The sequence below is a fragment of the Magnolia sinica genome, chromosome 4 (genome assembly GCF_029962835.1).
Source record: "Magnolia sinica isolate HGM2019 chromosome 4, MsV1, whole genome shotgun sequence".
NCBI classification, from domain to species: domain Eukaryota; kingdom Viridiplantae; phylum Streptophyta; class Magnoliopsida; order Magnoliales; family Magnoliaceae; genus Magnolia; species Magnolia sinica.
This window is the reverse complement of record NC_080576.1, coordinates 62754378-62774166: the sequence shown is the minus strand read 5'-3', so window position 1 is coordinate 62774166 and position 19789 is coordinate 62754378. Positions and strand designations below refer to the sequence as shown.

Genomic DNA, 19789 nt, shown 5'->3' with positions numbered 1-19789 from the left:
ATAGCTCATATATATCAGGAACGCAATATAAACATCGCATTTGGCATGTGAAATTGCACCCACTACAATAATAAACCAAGATGATTCTGCAGGTTTTGGGTCTTGCAGATCAAATGTAAAGTGATTGGTGCTAATTTCACAAGCAATCGAGTTTAGCACTAGTTAACCCACATTTATCTTCTAAAGAATTTGAGGTAGTACTCGGGTCTTTACACGAAATTTTCTGGGTCATTACAATCCCCACCATGACGTAGGCTTCATTCAAGTCGTGCATCCCTTGCAGCAGCAGCAGCTTCTATTGGCGTCAGTGGATGGGTGGGGCCCGCCTCTATGACGTACGTGATATCCAAGCCGTCCAGATGGTGGGACCCATCTGCTGACTGATGTCAGCAGGTTCTGTAGGCCCCACGTGATGTATTTGTTTCATCCACACCGTCCAAACCATCTGGACGGTGCTGGACCTGATGGACGGTGCTATGTGGACCACACCATGATATATTTGTTGGCCACATCATCCACCTATGTTCTGGACAGGCAGGGCCCACTTGATGACATGTTGTATATTCACACGTCCGTCCATTTTTCCCTACCAGCGGGTGGGACCCACCCTGATGTATTTATTTCATCCACACCATCCAAAGTTTTACTAGATGGTGCTGGACAGTGTTTGGATGGTGATGTCCACTGTTTGGATAGTGCTGATGTACCTAGACAATGTTTGGATAGTGCTGATCATCATTAGTGGGCCATGCACTCCATGGAATGATAGTGTACAATGATATACATGTTACACCTACAATTATTAAAATGATTTTTGGTGTGGTCCAAGCTCACTTGAGGCCCATTAGTGCGGCCTACCCATGAGGCCCATCATTATTATTTTGGCCCATGGGCGGGGCCCACCTATTTGTATTGTTAGGCCCAGATACGTGGCCCATTTGTTGTATATGAGGCCCAAGTAGTGCGGCCCACTTGTTGTATATGAGGCCCATGGTGATGCATTTATGGCCCATTTGATGAGGCCCATTGTGACAGGTTGGAGACCCATGGGACGAGGCCCATTATGATGTATCCGAGGCCCATGGGCGTAGCCCATTGAGATGTATCTGAGGCCCATGGGCGAGACCCAATATGATGTATTCAAGGCCCATGGGTGAGGCCCATTGTGATGTATTCGAGGTCCATGGGTGTGGCCCATTGTGATACATTTGAGGGCCTTGTATGAAGCCCAATGTGATGTATGTGAGGCCCATGAGAGAGGCCAAATTAATGTATGTGTAGCCGTTACGTTGTGTATGAATCCCTTATGTGGGCCACTCCTTGGGAGCAATGTTGGTTAGATGTCCACATTGATGGGCAATGGTGGTTAAATGTCCTCATTGTGACCTTTCCTTAAGCCTTGTTAGGCTCATTCGCATCATTCTCTAAGTGGGTTGACCCTAATTATTGGGCCCCATTTACATGCTCTATCTATTCTCATTGGGCTATCCCAAGATGTTAGATTACTTCTTTTATTTTTAGAGTCCATCTAGGACTCATTTGGACCCCCTAGGGCATCTAGCGGGCCATGCAATAGTATAGTGAAGGAACCCTTTCCGAATCCCTAGGATTGTGAGTAGGCCGCTTAGGCCCAACCTTGATATAAGGGAGAGTACATCATCATCATATAATATGCTTAATATAGCTCCACGATCCATTCCTATAGCCATCATATGTATGCTTGATGTGAGGAGTGATTGATCATACCACATGTCATTGGGTAGATTATTATGAGACTCCCTGATGGGGGGAGTTGTCCACATGAGTGCGTGATACATACAGGATTACTGCATGAGTGGATAGTGTGATTCATGCATCTCACATTGTATGACATAACTACTATATGCCCTAGCGACATCAGGGCCATAGCCTCAATAGGCGTATTGTGGTTGGCAGGATTGGACACCGAAAATCTTATTCTACATGGGGTGCTATAGATGTCCCTGGGTGAAATTCTCTAAACCCTTATGGTACTAGGATGTTGCTCCAATGTCTAAACTGAGTGGATGCATAAGCACCGAGTGTTGAATACCATAAGGCAGTGCTTTTCACTGTGTCGTGGTCGATTGGAAGGGGGTGCGGCCTTACCCGCCCGAAAGGAGGGGCCAAAGCTAGGCTGAGTTTGACCAGCTCGAGGAATGGATCCACTATCAATGAGCCGAGCCCGATATTGGCAAGCGGATAGTGACGTCTCTTCCACTCACCTTATTGCGCACGATGGGGCGACAATCTGGTTTGGAGTGTACTAGACCACGGTAATATTCTAGAGTTGAGTTGTATTGATATGTGGACTTAGATGAGGATTTGTATGCTTGAGTTGCATCTTACATCGCATAGCCTTGGTATGGCCAACATCATTCATGCCTTGCATCGCATGGCCTTAGTACGGCCAATAGTATTCATGTATTCATCAGCATATTTCACATTACTCTGATATTGTATAATTATATTACTACATTGCATACACACTTTCACCACCCTCTATGCTTTCTGTAAGCTTATGAACAACCGTTGCGTGCAGGTGACGTTGGATCGTAGCAGCGCTGAGGCGGGAGCACATAGCACATCATCTTAGAGCTTTTGTCTACCATCATTCTATTTCCCTTTATGTGCACTATACTTATAATTTTTTTATTATAGTGGAAATGTGATGGAGTTTTTAGTTGTTGTTTGTGGGTTATGCCTTTGGTTATGCTCGTTACGAATCAAACTGATGTTAAAAATCCTCCTTATAGGATCCCAGGATCGGAACCTGATAAATGGGTGTCAGGAGCTGAGAATGGGGTACTACGAAGGCGGTCGGCGCCGGATTCGGCGATTGAGAATTTTATGAGCCCGGTTTTTTAGTTTGGGGCGTGACAGAAGTTGGTATCAGAGCATAACTTGGGAATAACTGAGAACAATATTACATGTCTGCTATGAGTTTAGAATGATTAAGTCTCAAGTTCGGATAGCTTAGTGATCTTCTGTTATAGACCTTTAACATACGTGCCTTCGGGAGTTTTCAAGGTTAATAGGCGCCTTTGCTCTTTCCTGTAGGACATGCCACCCAGGAGAGTGACTCAAGCGACTCCCGCTCTACCACCTACGATCACCAATCCACCATCAAAGACCCCTATTTCCTAGCCTGAGGATGTCATTCCTCTACCTGAGACTGGTGTAGATCCGACCGTACCTGTGAGTGCCTCCCAGCTACAATAGATATTGCAGGCTGTACGGTCGCCCTTCAGGGGTAGGGCAGGCACCCCATTGTTTCGCTAGCCCAGGCAGAGCAGAAGCGCTCGAGCGCCCTTCTTCGAGAGTTCCAACAGCTCGATCCCCCACGTTTCCAGGGTGAGCCAGACTCGACAGCAGCTGAGAGGTGGCACTCCGTTGTGGAGAAGATTTTTGATACGATGGGATGTACAACCCAGCGGCGGGTCCGGTTAGATGTATTTATTCACCAGGGAGAGGCTGAGCACAGGTGGGCATCAGTCGCCCGAGCAGAAGGAGTTGATTTTGAGTGGACCTGGGAGGATTTTGTAGATCAGTTTCACCAATAGTATTTTCCTAATCACATCCGACGATAGCGAGCGTTAGAGTTCGAGGCCCTAATACAAGGAGATATTATGGTGGCTCAGTATACGGTCATTTTGTAGCTCTGTCCAAATTTATGTCGTACTTGGTAGATGATGAGGAGCGAAGAGCCCTCCATTTCAAGGACGGCTTGTGCTACGGTCTTTGAGGTCATATTATTGGGCATGAGCTCCTGACTTTTAAGGAGGTGGTACGAAAGGCCCAGATTTTTTTAGCTGAGTGGGCCGGTTCTCAAAGTGATCGCAGTCAGAGGAGAGATCGGAAGAGGCAAGCTCCCTTGGTGATTCCCAGTAGAATTGACCACAGCAGAGGTGCACAGGTCACCCAGCCTTCTGAGCGCCAGCACCACCTCTGAGGTAGTTCACCGTCACTTGTTTTGGGTGTGGTGCAATGGGACACCGTATTTGGGAGTGTCACTGCCCCCAGTAATAGAAACAGCTGAGAGGTTCACATCAGCCCCCACCACCGAGGCCCCCTTAGCAGCAGCATCAGCACTAGCCTCTGAGGTCGTGGTAGCAGAGGCAGCAGTTTTGACCACCTCAGTGACATCACAGTAGCAGCACGCTCAGAGGGGACAGGCACCTCTCCATCCGGCTCAGGCTAGGCTCTATGCAGCTCAGCAGGACCCGCAGTCATCTGAAGGGGTCGTCAAGGGTATACTTTTAATCTCTATATGCATTGCACGTGTGTTGTTTGATTCTGGTGCATCGCGTTCCTTTATGGCTGAGAGTTTCTGCCAATTGACTGGTTTGTCATTGGAGTCTCCTCGTGAGGGCTTATTAATATCGACTCCCTTGGGGAAGATTGTAATGTTGGGCCGATTTTGCTCGTCTTGCCCTATTCTAGTTGGGGATATCTTTTTGCCTGCAAATCTGTTTACATTGTCGATGTCTGAGTTCGATGTCTCCCTGGGCATGGATTGGCTTGCCGAGTACCATGCCCTATTGGACTACTCCATGAGAACAGTTATGTTTTGTATACCCAGCTTGCCACAGTTTCAGTTCATTGTCGAGCCCAGAGGAGAGTTGTTGTCTTATTTAATGTCATGTGCCATAGAGGAGCCCATAGCAGTGAGCATCAACCAATTGTCTGTGCTTTGTGATTTTCCCAATGTGTTCCAAGAGATTCTGGGATTACCGCCTCACCAACATACTGAGTTTCAGATTGATCTTATGCCCGGTACCTCTCCTATTTCGAAGGCCCCATATCATATGGCACCGTTAGAGTTGTAGGAACTACAGAAGTCATTGGATGAGTTGCGCGAGTTAGGCTTTATCCGTCCAAGCAGTTCGTAATGGGAGCGACAGTACTCTTTATGAAGAAGAAGAATGGCTCATTGAGGCTCTTCGTAGATTACCATGAGCTCAACAAAGTCACGATCAAGAACAAGTATCTGCTCCTGAGGATTAATGATTTATTTAATCAGCTGCAGGGTGCATAGTTCTTTTTAAAGATTGACTTGCGTTCCGGCTATCATCAGATTCAGGTCCGAGAGGAGGACATCCCAAAGACGGCTTTCAGGATGCGTTATGATCATTTTGAGTTTCAGATCATGTCCTTCAGACTGACAAATGCGCCCGCGGTATTCATGCAGTTGATGAACAAGGTCTTCCGCCCATATCTCGATCAGTTTGTTATGGTCTTCATCGACGACATTCTGATATATCCGAGGACCCGTGAGGAGCATGTGCAACATCTAGAAGTTACCTTGCAGATCCTCTGCGCACACCAGCTGTATGCGAAGCTAGAGAAGTACGAGTTCTAGCAGGAGGAGGTGAAGCTCCTTGGTCACGTGGTGACGAGGGAGGGCGTCGCAGTGGACCCCTCAAAGATTGATGCAGTGCGTCAGTGGGGCCAACCCACGAACGCGTCCAATATCCGCAGTTTTGTTGGTTTGGCGAGCTACTACCAGCATTTCATTGAGAGCTTCTCCCGTATTGCAGCTCCATTGACTAGGTTGACTCAGAAGGGCACAGAGTTTGTTTGGAGCGACGCATGTGAGCAGGCATTCACAGAGCTGAATGACCATCTAACGTCCGCACCTATCCTCACTCTTCCCTCTGGGAGTGATGGATTCGTAGTTTTTATCGATGCCTCGCATATTGGTTTGGGTGCTGTCCTGATGTAGCATGGGAAAACGGTGGCCTTCGCATCTCGCCAGCTCAAGGTCCATGAGCAGAACTACCCCACGCATGATTTAGAGCTGGTAGCAGTCATCTTCACACTGAAGGTGTGGAGGCATTATCTCTATGGGGTTAGGTTCGAGCTCTTCTCTGACCACAAGAGCTTGAAGTACCTCTTCTCTTAGTCTGAGTTGAACATAAGGAAAAGGCGCTGGATGGAGCTCCTGAAGGACTATGATTTCGATCTTCAGTACCACCCGGGAAAGGTGAACGTAGTGGTGGACGCCCTTAGCCATTAGCCATGAGGCCTGATGGTGCATATAATGATTCAGGAGTGGAGGATGCTTGAGGATATAGTAGAGTATGATTTTGAGTTTGGTCTGCAGTCTTCTATCATGCAGTTGTCGAGCCTGTCAATTCAACCCTCTCTTATCGCAAAGGTGATCAAGGCTCAGTAGGATAATGAGTCATTGCAAAGTTATATGGCTGAGGTGGCATCTGAGAGTCAGTCAGATTGACAGAATGGTTCTGATGGTAGACTTTACTTTAGAGGCCGATTATGTGTCCCGGATGTTCCTAAGTTGCGCAGAGACCTTATGACCGAGGCACATCGATAGCGATTTTCTATCCACCCTAGCTCCATGAAGATGTACTGTGACATGAGGTGACAGTATTTTTGGGTGAGAATGAAGCGCCAGATCACCAGTTTTGTGGCCGAGTGTGACATATGCCAGTGTGTCAAGGCCGATGATCAGAGACCCCCCGATTCATTGCATCCGTTGAGCGTCCCGATGTGGAAGTGGTAGTACGTATCGACAGATTTTATTATGGGCTTGCCGAGGACTCAGCACGGTCATGACGCCATCTGGGTTATTGTGGATCATCTGTTGAAGTCGGCACATTTTCTTACGTGCGTGAAATTTGGTTTTTGGACCAGATTGTGAGGTTATTCATCGAGGAGATTGTGAGACTACAGGGCATTCCAGTCTTAATCATTTCTAACCGAGACCCGAGGTTCACGTCTCAGTTTTAGGGGAGCTTTTAGAGAGCGATGAGGACTATTTTGTAGCTCAACACCACGTATCATCCGCAGACCAATGGCCAGACTAAGAGGGTCAACCAAATCCATAAGGATATGCTTCGGGCCTGCGCCATTGATTTCGAGGATAGCTGGGATGAGCATCTGCGATTGGCTGAGTTCACATACAATAACAACTATTAGGCAACCATTGGCATGGCTCCTTTTGAGGCACTGTATGGCAGACCATGCAGATCACAGAGTTTTTAGACCGAGATTGGAGAGTGCCGTCTCCTAGGTCCCGAGCTTGTGTAGCAGACGTCATAGGCTATCAATATCATCAGGCAGAGGATGCGCATAGCTCAGAGCCGGTAAAAGAGTTTTACTGATCGCGGCATCATCCCATGGAATTTACTATAGGGGACCATGTGTATTTCAAGGTCTTACCTATGAAGAGTGTGGTTCATTTTGGAGCGAAGGTTAAGCTTGCCCTGAGATTCATAGGACCTTTTGAGATCACTCGGCACGTTGGCGTCGTGGCCTATCAGCTTGCCTTGTCATCTTAGTTGTCAGTCATCTACAATATTTTTCATGTATCTATGTTGAGGAAGTGTGGGTCAGACATCGTTCCAGTTATTGATTGGTAGCCATTAGAGGTTCGGGAGAACGCTTCCTACATTGAGCAGCCAGTTCGTATCCTTGATCGAAAGGAGCAGGTCCTCCGAACAAAGGTCATTCCTTTGGTGAAGGTTCAGTAGGGTCACCATTCTGTTGAGGAGGCTTCTTGGGAGCGCGAGGTCGAGATTCGAGAGTGCTATCCCCATCTCTTTGATGATTGATTATGTGTTGTATTTTGTATACTATCTCCAATTTTATATGATAATGTTATATTTCTTCTTCCTTATGAGTTATGTCTAGTTACGATCATTGTGTAAATTTTGAGGACAGAATTTTTATTAGGAATGGAGAGTTGTAAGACCCGTATCATAGTCCGTACCATTCCGTAGATTCCCTGCGATCCTCCCTGTCGAATTTCAGCGATCCGCGACCTGTAATCGACATTTGCACGCGACCCTAAGTTGTACCCTGTCAACCTGAGTCGACTCAATCCGAGACTTGTAACCTAAAGACCGTGTCGTTGCCGCGGTTCCAATGCCGTGACTCACGCGCCGGTCCGATACCCAGGTCAGAAGATGTGGGCCCACGTTTAGTTCAAGGAAAAATGCCACACATTTGCAAACCCAAGAGAACATCACATCAATCCCATCAATCAAGTACACATCACCCCATATATCAAGTACATGCCCCATTCCAAAGCAACCCCTAAAGTCAACTCTCCTCTCTCTCTCTCTCTCCACCCATCAAGTACACCCATCACTCACTTCACCCATCCCTTTCTCTCCTTACAACCACTCTCTCTCTCTCTCATTTCTCAAACCCATCTCCCAAGCAACCCAAAAAATTCCAACCTCCCAACCTCCATGAGAGAGTTTTGTGTGTGGCCCACTTCCTAACCCTCTCATCTCCCATCTCAACCCTTCATTCTTCATCATCCTTTATTAAGATTGAAGCCAAGGAGACTACATTTTCAAGGAACCAAGAAGAAGTGGACGGTGGGTGATCTCCAACCCACATTTTTAATTTTATTTTTTTGTGATTTAAGGGCCCACATATGGTGGGACCCACGGCGTGGCCCCACCACCATCATCGACCTCTCTCTCTCTCTCTCTTTGTCTCTCTCTCTCTCTTCTGTGATGGCTTGTGGCCCACCTTGATGAATGACCTTATCCATGTCGTCCATTGATGTAGACCCCACCGTTTAGGTGGGTGGTACGCGCACCGTCCAGCAGCAGTCGCTGCTAGACATAGGGAAAACACAAATATTAGCTTCCTCCGAAGCTTGTGGGTCCACACGTGTAGACCCACCTCAGATGTATGAGGTCCATACACATGGAACCCACCTTCCAACCCACCCGTCCATTCGTTTGAACAGTGGGTCCCCACCATGACGTGGGCTTCATCCAGGCTGTGCATCCCTTGCAGCAGCAGCAGCTACTGCTGTTGGCATTAGTGGATGGGTGGACCCACCTCCTATGACATATGTGATATCCCAGCCATCCAGATGGTTGATCTGCTAACTGTGTTAGCAGGTTCTGTGGGTCCCACGTGATGTATTTGTTTCATCCACACCGTCCAAACCATCTAGACGGTGCTGGACTTAATGGATAGTGCTATGTGGGCCACACCGTGATGTATCTGTTAGCCACGCCATCAACCTATGTTCTGGACGGGCAGGGCCCACTAGATGACGTGTTGTATATTCACATGTCCATCCATTTTTCCTGACAGCAGGTGGGACCCACCCTAATGTATTTATTTCATCCACATCGTCCAAATTTTTACTGGAGGGTGTTGGACAGTGTTTGGATGGTGATGTCCAATGTTTGGATGGTGCAGATTTACATGGGAAATGTTAGATGGTGCTGATCTACCTAGACAATGTTTGGACGGTGCTGATGTACCTAACCAATGTTCGGATAGTGCTGATCATCATTAGTGGGCCATGTGCCCCATGGAATGATAGTGTACAGTGATATACATGTTACACCTACAACTATTAAAATGATTTTTGGTGTGGTCCAAGCTCACTTGAGGCCCATTGGTGCGGCCCACCCATGAGGCCCATCATTATTATTTTGGCCCATGGGCAGGGCCCACCTATTTGTATTGTTAGGCCCAGATACGTGGCCCATTTGTTGCATATGAGGCCCAAGCAGTGCGGCCCACTTGTTGTATATGAGGCCCACGTATGAGGCCCATGGTGATGCATTTACGGCCCATTTGATGAGGCCCATTGTGACAGGTTGGAGACCCATGGGACGAGGCCCATTATGATGTATCCGAGGCCCATGGGCGTGGCCCATTGAGATGTATCTGAGGCCTATGGGTGAGACCCAATATGATGTATTCAAGGCCCATGGGTAAGGCCCATTGTGATGTATTCGAGGTCCATGGGTGTGGCCCATTGTGATACATTTGAGGGCCTTATATGAAGCCCAATGTGATGTATGTGAGGCCCATGAGAGAGGCCCAATGTAATGTATGTGGCTGTTACGTTGTGTATGAATCCCTTATGTGGGTCACTCCTTGGGAGCAATGTATTGTAATATAATGTATATGTGGCCGTTATGTTGTGTATGAATCCGTTATGTGGGCCACTCCTTGGGAGAAATGTTAGTTAGATATCCACATTGATGTGCAATGATGGTTAGATGTCCTCATTGTGACCTTCCCTTACCCCTTGTTAGGCCCATTCGCATCATTCTCTAAGTGGGTTGACCCTAATTATTGGGCCCCATTTACATGCTCTATCTATTCTCATTGGGCTATCCCAAGATGTTGGGCCCCCATAGGTTATTAGTGGGATTACTTATTTTATTTTTGAAGTCCATCTAAGACTCATTTGTGCCCCCTAGGGCATCTAGCGAGCCATACAATAGTATGGTGAAGGAACCCTTTCTGGATCCCTAGGATTGTGGGTAGGCCGCTTAGGCCCAACCTTGATATAAGGGGGAGTACATCATCATCATATAATATGCTTAGTATAGCTCCACGATCCATGCCCATATGCATCATATGTATACTTGATGTGAGGAGTGATTGATCATAGCACATGCCATTGGGTAGATTATTATGGGACTCCCTAATGGGGGGAGTTGCCCACATAAGCGTGCGCTACGCACAGGATTGCTACATAACTGGATAGTGTGATTCATCCATCTCACATTGTATGACAGGACTACTGTACACCCTAGCGACATTAGGGTCGTAGCCTCCACAGACGTATTGTGGTTTGCAGGATTGGACACCGGAAATCTTATTCTATATGGGGTGCTATAGATGTCCCTGGTGAAATTCCTTAAACCCTTATGGCACCAGGAGGTTGCTTCAACGTCTAGACCGAGTGGATGCATGAGCACCGAGTGCTGAATACCAGAAGGCCGCGCTTTCCACTGTGTCATGGTTGGTTAGGGGGGTGCAGCCTTACCCGCTCGAGAGGAGGGGGCAAAGTTAGGCTGAGTTTGACCAGCTCGAGGAATGGGTCCGCTATCGACGAGTCGATCACGATATTGGCAGGTGGATAGTGAAGTCTCTTCCACTCACCTTATTGCCCACGATGGGGCGGCAATCTAGTTTGGAGTGTATTAGACCATGGTGATATTTCGGAGTTGAGCTGTATTGATATATGGACTCAAATGAGGGTTTGTATACTTAAGTTGCATCTCGCATCGCATGGCCTTGGTATGGCCAATAGTATTCATGTATTCATCAGCATATTCCACCTTACTTTGATATTACATAATTGTATTACTACATTGTGCACATATTTTCACCATCCTCTAAGCTTTTAGTATGCTTATGCATGACCATTGCGTGCAGGTGACGTTGGATCGCAGCAGTGTTGAGGTAGGAGTGCATAGCAGATCATTTTGGAGCTTTTATATATCATCATTGTATTTCCCTTTATGTGCACTGTACTTATAAGTTTTTTATCATAGTGAAAATGTGATGAAGTTTTTGGTTGTTATTTGTGCGTTATGCCTTTGGTTATGCTCATTACAAATCAAACTAATGTTGAAAATCCTCCTTGTAGGATCCCAGGATCAAAACCTGGTAAATGGGTGCCATAAGTCAAGAATGGGGTACTACGGAGGCTGTCGGCGCCAGATTCGGTAATCGGTAATTTTGTTAGCATGGTTTTCGAGTTTGGGGCGTGACAGAATATGCCATTTATCTGTGTCATCTTAAGGAAATCAGGGAGATCAAGGCGAGAAAGATAGTCAGGCACTACATTTTCTTCTCCCTTTTTATCTAGTATTTTCAAATCAAATTCCTACTGTAGAAGGATCCATATTATCGAGCGGGGCTTAGCATCATTCTTAGAAAGAAGTTATTTAAGTGTCACATGATTAGTGTAGATGATGATCTTGGATCCGATCAAATAGTTAAATTTGTCTAAAGCGAATACTATTACTAAGAATTCCTTCTCCGTAGTAGAGTAATTCACTTAGGTAGCATTTAAGGTTTTACTTGCGTAGTGTATAACAAAGGGCTTTTTGTCTTTTCTCTAGCCTAGCACCGCCCCAAGAGCATAGTCGGCTGCAACACACATAAGTTCAAAAGGAATGTTCCAATCGGGTGGTTGCATGATAGGTGCGGTGATTAGCATACCCTTGAGCTTAAAAAAAGCTTCATGGCATTACTCAGTACACTCGTATGGTACATCCTTTTGAAGTAGATTGCATAAAGGACGAGAGAGGTGACTAAAGTCCTTTATAAATCTTTTGTAAAATCCAGCATGTCCCAGGAAGGATCTCACGTCTCGTATGTTCTTGGGTGGAAGTAAGTTAGAGATAAGATTCATCTTAGCCTTATCTACCTTAATTCCTTTAGATAAGATGATATATCCAAGGACAATTCTCTTATGAACCATGAAATGACACTTCTCCCAATTTAGTACCAAGTTCTTTTCCTCACATCACTTCAGCACACATTTAAGATTCTCCAAACAATCACTGAAAGATGGACCAAAAACAGAAAAATCATTTATGAAGACCTCTAGATATTGCCCCACCATGTCAAAAAAAATACTCATCATGCATTGCTGAAAAGTGGCGAGAGCATTACATAGTCTAAATGGCATCCTTCGGTAAGCAAAGGTGCCAAAGGGATATGTGAATGTGGCCTTTTCCTGCTCTTCAAGGGCTATCTTTATCTAGTTGTAGCCCGAACACCCGTCAAGGAAGCAATAGTACGAGTGACCTACTAACCTTTCTAAAATTTAATTAATGAAAGGTGAAGGAAAGTGGTCCTTCCTCGTGCGGATATTTAATTTCCTATAGTCAATGCACATTCTCCAATCGTAGTAACTCTAGTTGGCATGAGTTCATTATTGGCATTGGCTACTATGGTGATTCCAGACTTCTTAGGAACCACCTGAGTTGGACTCACCCATTGGCTATCCGATATAGGGTATATGATACCCACATCTAATAGCTTAAGAACCTTGGACTTAACCACTTCCTTCATGTTTGGATTTAATCTACGTTGTGGTTATCATGAGGTCTTAACATTATCCTCTAAATAAATGCGGTGAGTACAAATTAAAGGGTTAATTCCCTTGAAGTCCGTAATCGACCATCCGAGGGCTCCCTTATGCTCAATAAGAGTAGAGATAAGCATACTCTCCTGTTCTTGCTCAAGGTGGGAAGAAATCACCACCGGGTATGTCTCATCTTGACCTAAATATACATATTTCAAATCAGATGGCAAAGTTTTTAGATCAAGCTTTGGTGCCTTGAGGTTAAACGGTAGAGGCACTACATTAGTTTGGTGTAATTCTTCAAATTGTGGCCTCTACCAGTTAACTTCAAGTACCGGCATAGTATCCACATAGTTCCCATCTCCCTAATCACATCATCATCTAAATTATGGGAGTGGGCCAGGCACGTCTCTAGAGGGTTAAAGGATAAGGTCAGAAAAGTTATATCTTCCATGAAAGAGTTAATCAGATTAATATTGTGGAAATCATCATCTTCCTCTAACTATTTACCCATATTGAAAAAGATATTTAACTCCAATGTCATATTTTCAAAAGATAAACTCATGACTCTATTCCTGCAATTAATGATTGCATTTGATGTGGCAAGGAATGGGCGACCAAGAATGACGGGAATTTGAGTTCTCATGTCCACGATGAGTTGAGTGTCCAAGACGATAAAATCTACCGAGTAGTAGAATTTGTCAACCTGGACCAACACATCCTCAATTATCCCTCTCGGTACACGAACTGAGCGATCAGCAAGTTATAATGTGGTCTGAATGGGCTTTAATTCACCTACACCTAGTTATTCGTAGACCGAGTAAGGGATTAGATTTACGCTCGCTCCTAAGTCAAGACATGCGTGCTCAATCCGATAATTCCCAATTACACAAGGAATAGTTGGGCTACTGGGATCTTTATATTTTGTGGCACATCTTGCTTCAGGATGGCACTCACTTTTTCTATTAAAGAGATTTTCTTTTGAATATTTTCTCGTCTTTTGGTCAAACAAAGTCTTTCAGAAATTTGGCATATGAAGGTATTTGTTTAACAACATCCAGTATTCGAATATTGACCTTTACTTGTTTCAGCACCTCTAAAATGTCTTGAGAGTTAAAAAGAGGTTTGGTCACGCCCCAAACTCAGAAACATAGCTCATAGAATTCCCGATCACCGAATCCGGAGCTGAAAGCCTCCATAGTGTCCCATTTTCAACTCCCGGCACCCATATGCTAGATTTCGATTTTGGGATCCTACAAGGAGGATTTTCAATATGATTTTTTTTGTAATGGAGCATAACTACAAGCATAACCAAGTCATAAAATAACATCACCACATATCCACTATATCAAAAACTTTGAGTACAATGTGTAAAAGGGAAATACAAATATAGATATTGGAACTCCAAAAGCTAAGCTACACACTCCTACCTCAGTGCTGTTACGATCCAATGTCACCTGCACATAATGGTCGTGCATAAGCTTACGAAAAGATTAGAGGGTGGTGTAAGTGTGTGCGCAAGGCAAGTGCCAAGTATGCAATATTAGAGTAATGTGAGAATATGCTGGTAAGTCCATGAATACTGTCAATCATACCAAGGCTATGTGATGCAAGACATGAATGTTAGTAGCCATACCAAGGACATGCGATGCAAGGCCTACGTAGCCAAATGTGATATGCGAGATGCAATGCAAGCATGCCAGTCCTCATCAAGTACATATATCAGTACGGTTCCCCTTTGGGATATCACCGGGGTCTGGTATACTCCACACTGACTGTCACCTCCCTAGCCACATAGCCTAGCGAGTGGAAGAGACACACTATCTGCCTGACCAGTAATCTGCCAATACATACCCAACTCTTCGATATCAGATCCATTTGTGAGCTAGTCAAACTCATCTAGCTTACAACCCCCTCACTTAGGCGGATAAGGTCACACCCCCTTCCAACCGACCACGGCACAGTGAGAGACGCGTCCTACTGGTATTCAGCACCTGTGCGCTCATGTTTCCACTCAGTCTAGACGTTGGAGCATCTCCTGGTATCAAAAGGTTCTGTGACTTTCACTCAAGGACATCCCATGTGCCCACAGTGTTGAACTAAGTATTTCCGGTATCCAATCCAGCCATCCATGATATGCTTGTGGAGGCCACAGCCCTGATGTCGCTAAGGCGTACAGTGATCGTGTCACACCAATGTGAAATGCATGAGTCACACCATCCAGTCATGCATCACTCCTGCGCGTACGGCTCGTTCATGTGGGGCACTTCGTCTCATAAGGAGTCTCATAAATGCCTTAGCCTAACGTCATATGCTATGATCGAACACTCCTCATAACAGGCATACAAATGATCCGTATGGGCATGTATCATGATGCTATACAAAGCATATTCTCTGTGTGTTTTACTAGACTAATTACACTAGCATGATTATCAGATATAGCAGGCGATGATCGGTCTTACCCAGTATGCCACTTACAAGAATAGGGGTTGAATGGTATAGAAGTCTGTATGGAAAGGTCCATGTTAGACTATTATAATCTATTCGAGGTACTAGTATATCATATATCCTAAGGCAGGTTCCACTTGAAAGGATGGTGGAAGGTATCATCATCAATGGGGGGCCAACGGTTTAGGTTAGCCCGATGGGTAAGGGTGGAAATGTGCTTAAGAATGGGCCCTAAGAAAGCTTACAACGGTGGACATTTAACCACCATTGTCCTAAGGTGCAGTCCGTTTGGAAACCAGAATCGAAATCATAACGAGGCTCTTGGCCCTCCAAATATCTAGGAGATGGATAGACGGTGTGGGCCCAACACTCATACATGGTGGGCCTACATAAGACGGCGGGGTTCACGGCCTAAAATGGATAGACGGCGTATATATAACACATACATCACGGTGGGTCTCATACAATCACAATGGGCACCACATAAATCACATTGGGCCTCATCAACTAGGCCTCAAGTACATCATTTGGGCCTCAAACATTAAGTGGGCCGCATCACATGGGTCTCAACAATGGGCCTCATAACATCCAGATGGGCCGCAACACATGGGCCTCAACAATGGGCCTCATATACATCAAGATGGTCCGCAACACATGGACCTCATATACATCAAGATGGGCCGCAACACATGGGCCTTATATACATCAAGATGGGCCACAACATATGGGCCTTATATACATCAAGATGGGCTGCAACGACGGGCCTCATATACCTCAAGGTGGGCGACAACACATGGGTCGTACCATAAATAGCAGCGGATATAATGATCGAAAGATCATCTACACCATACCACAAATAGCAATGGTGATAATGATTTTTCACTGTTAAAATTCCATAAGGCCCACCATAGCATTTATTTTCCATCCAATCGATTCATACGGTCACAAAAACTTGAATCAAGAGGAAAAAAAAATATCATATTGATCCAGAACTTCTGTGCTCCCAAGGAATTTCAATGATGGACGATCAATCCCACATTGGTTTTTCCAGTGTGGTCCACCTGATAAACAGTTGGATATAACATATACATCATGGTGTGGCCCACCATCCAGCCATCTGGACAGTGTGGACCAAGGCACATACATCAGGGTAGATCCCACTGTCCCTGATGGACAGTGTGGATGCAATATATACATCAAGGTGGGCCCCACATGCGTGGCCCACCAGAGATTGAATCTGCTTCATTTTTTACGGTGTTGTACTCCACCTGATATTTGAATGTCTCATTCCCTGGCCCATGGATAGGGAGTTGGGATGGACGGTGTGGATATAGCACATACCTTATGAGTGGGACCCACAAAACTTACTGACGTCAACACAGCAGCTACCAGCTGCATGGGTCCCACAAAACCTACTAACGTCTGCAGCTGGTAGTTGCGTGTGCTAGCCCACCATCCATCAGATGGACGGTCTGGATATAAAACAGATGGATGGTGTGGGTGAAATCCACGTATCAGGTGGGTCCCGTCCAGATGGGTGGACGCTGTGGATGAAATCCATGCATCAGGTGGGTCCCACGTGGATGGGCCACCCTCCCTACTATCATATATGTATATTATTTTATTATAATATATTATTATACTTATTTTATTTTTTATTATTATTATTTTTAAAAAACTAATTGATGTTAGTGTTTCCCCTTCATATGGTCCAGTAACAAAAGCTGCTGGACGTCCCATGGCGGGATGGTAGGGATGCAATACATCCATCAAGGTGGGGTCCACATACATGTGGCTCACCAGTCACATACATCAAGGTGACCCCATGTACACATGGCCCACTGATGGACGATGTAGATCTAATCCATTCATCAAGGCGGGCCGCAAAAAGGGGAAAAAGAGAGAAGGAGAATCGTGTGATGGAGGGACCCAGGCACTATGGGCCCTCCCTTCCATGCATTACAACACACATCAAGTGGGCCCATTACATGTGGGCCAACCAATCAAAATCAATGGTGGAGATCCCTTCTCCACTAAAATGCAAGGTCTAGATGACCCTTTTCATACAAGAAAATTAAACATCATGATGGGGTCCATGGAGAATGGCCCCATCATGGGATGGATATATGAATCATGGTGGGCCATCGGCCACACCTAAGGTCCAAAGTGAGATCTATACCATCAATCGGTAGGCCCCACTTGACCCATCATCAAAACATAAATCTAACCTATGAAAACACCCACCATTGTATCTTCTTGGTCCGATGGAATGTCAAACTCCTTAGTTCTCTCTTTGATGGAGGTTGATGAAGGATGGAGGGTTGAGATGGGAGATGAGAGGGGTAGGAAGTGGGCCACACACAAAGCTCTCTCTCTCCTTGGGAATGCTTGGACGTCCACCTCTCTTGATTGCTTGGGAAAATGGGTGGAAAATGAGAGAGAGAGAGGTTGTAAGAGAATTGAAGGATGTGAGTGATAGATGTACTTGACTTGAGAGTTCACTTAGGGTAGGTTGCTTATCTTGGGGAGAAAGAAAGTATGGGCAATAGATGTGATGTGTACTTAACTTGACTTGATTGATGGGGTGGGTTATAGAGATTCTCTCAGAATTACAAATGCGCGGCCTTTCTTCGAGATAAACGTGAGCCCACATCTCCTGGCCTGGGTATCGCATCAGTACGCAAGACGCGGCGTTAGAACTGTAGTGAAGGTGCAGTCGCAATGGTACGAGTCTCGAGTCGAGCCGACTCAGATCTATGGGATATGACTTAGGGTCATGCGCAAATACCGATTACAGGTCACAGGTTGCCAAAATTCGACGAGGAGGATTGCGGGAATCTACGGAATGGTAAGGACTAGGATACGGGCCTTACAGGTTTTGGTGTAATCACCGTTGGGGAAATTGAGCAACTAGCTTGCCTTGAAGTTTCAGTTCTAACTCATGTGGAGTGTTGCTAGGTCTATCAGTTTCATCTATTTCTAGGTCCTTAAACTTTTCAGCCCTTACCGGAATAGATTTGTCAATTATTTTTCCACTCCTAAGAGTGGTGATAGACTTAGCTTGCTCTATTTGATTTAAAGAGCTTAGGTCACTGACTTCATATTACTGTTTTAAATTGGGGAGAGGCTGAGCTGGAAGGTTTTCCTCTTCCCCAATCACGTTTTTTATCTCAAGCCCTTGTACGGCCTTTATAAGGTCTTGAAAGGCTTGTAGCATACCCTAATTGAAATGCTCTTGATTTTGAAGATGCTTTAGAACTGGATCCTCTTGACGTTTCCCTTGATTTAAAATTTGATTAGGGAATCCTTGAGGAGTAGCAGTTTGTCCATTCCTCCAACTGAAATTTGAATGATTTCTCCAACTAGGATTATACATATTTGAAGTGGATCCATTGAAAGGTCTTTCGTAATTAATCACAGTATTAGATTGCTCATTCAGTACCTCTTGAAAAGCAGGTATTGTTGGACAATTTTCAGTTGTGTGAATGTTGCAAGCATAAATACTACAAACACTTTCCATAGCCTTATCCTTCTTTAGTTCCATGGCCTTAAGTTTTCTTGTGAGATTAGCCACTTTAGCATTTATATCATCATCTTCTTTCAGAAGATAAATTCTGCCTCTCTCCTTTGATTGAGTAGGCATAGAAGTGGTGCTTGATTTTGGGGAGATGTCTCATGATTATGTGTTTTCAGCAAGCTTATCAAAATAATCCCACACATCATCGACTTCTTTGTTCATGAATTTCCCATTGTACATTGTCTCGATCATTTGGCGCATGGAAGAAGTCATCCCATTGTAAAAAACACTTGTTATTCACCAAGTTTCAAAACTATGTTGTGGACATGAATTGACAAGATCCTTGAACTGCTCCCAACATTGGAAGAATGTTTCATCTTCCTTTCGGGCAAAGTTCATGATCATTTTTTTAAGGGTGAACCCAGCTAAAGATGAACCCAGCTAAATGTGCTTTCGAAATGTCGTCAGGAAAATTTCTCAGCTTTGTCATCAGGCACAGGGGTATCAAGGTTAACCCAGGGAAACTCAAGGCCATCTAAGATATGCCACCTCCAAAAACATTGAAGGAACTAAAAAGCTACATATCTGTGACCGAGAATTCGCTAGGAGCTTTATTAGCATAGGTAAATGAAGATGGAAAAGAAACGGCTCTTTATTATTTGAGTCGAACTCTGATAGGCGCAAAATGCAATTATTCTTCGATTGAGAAAGAATGCCTGGCATTGATATTTGCAGTGCAGAAATTGAGACACTATTGCCTCTCTCATGATATAATTTTAATCTCAAGGGCTGATCCGATAAAGTTTCTAATGACAAGGCTGATGTTATCGAGAAGATTGGCCAAATGGATGCTGTTGCTTTTAGAATATACAATTACTTATGAGCCGGCGAAAGCAGTGAAGGGACAAGTAGTGGTAGATTTCTTGGCAGTGCATCTAGTAACAGAAAGTGAGACCATCAATGAT

At 45.0% G+C, this 19789-nt stretch overlaps 1 non-coding gene across 1 annotated transcript; it reads left to right on the top strand.

Annotated features, from left to right (window-relative positions):
• Positions 1–19134: 19134 nt before the first annotated feature.
• LOC131244780 (small nucleolar RNA R71) lies at positions 19135–19241 on the top strand. Its single transcript, XR_009170557.1, has one exon. It is a non-coding gene; the product is annotated as a small nucleolar RNA R71 (small nucleolar RNA).
• The last annotated feature ends 548 nt before the right edge of the window (positions 19242–19789 follow it).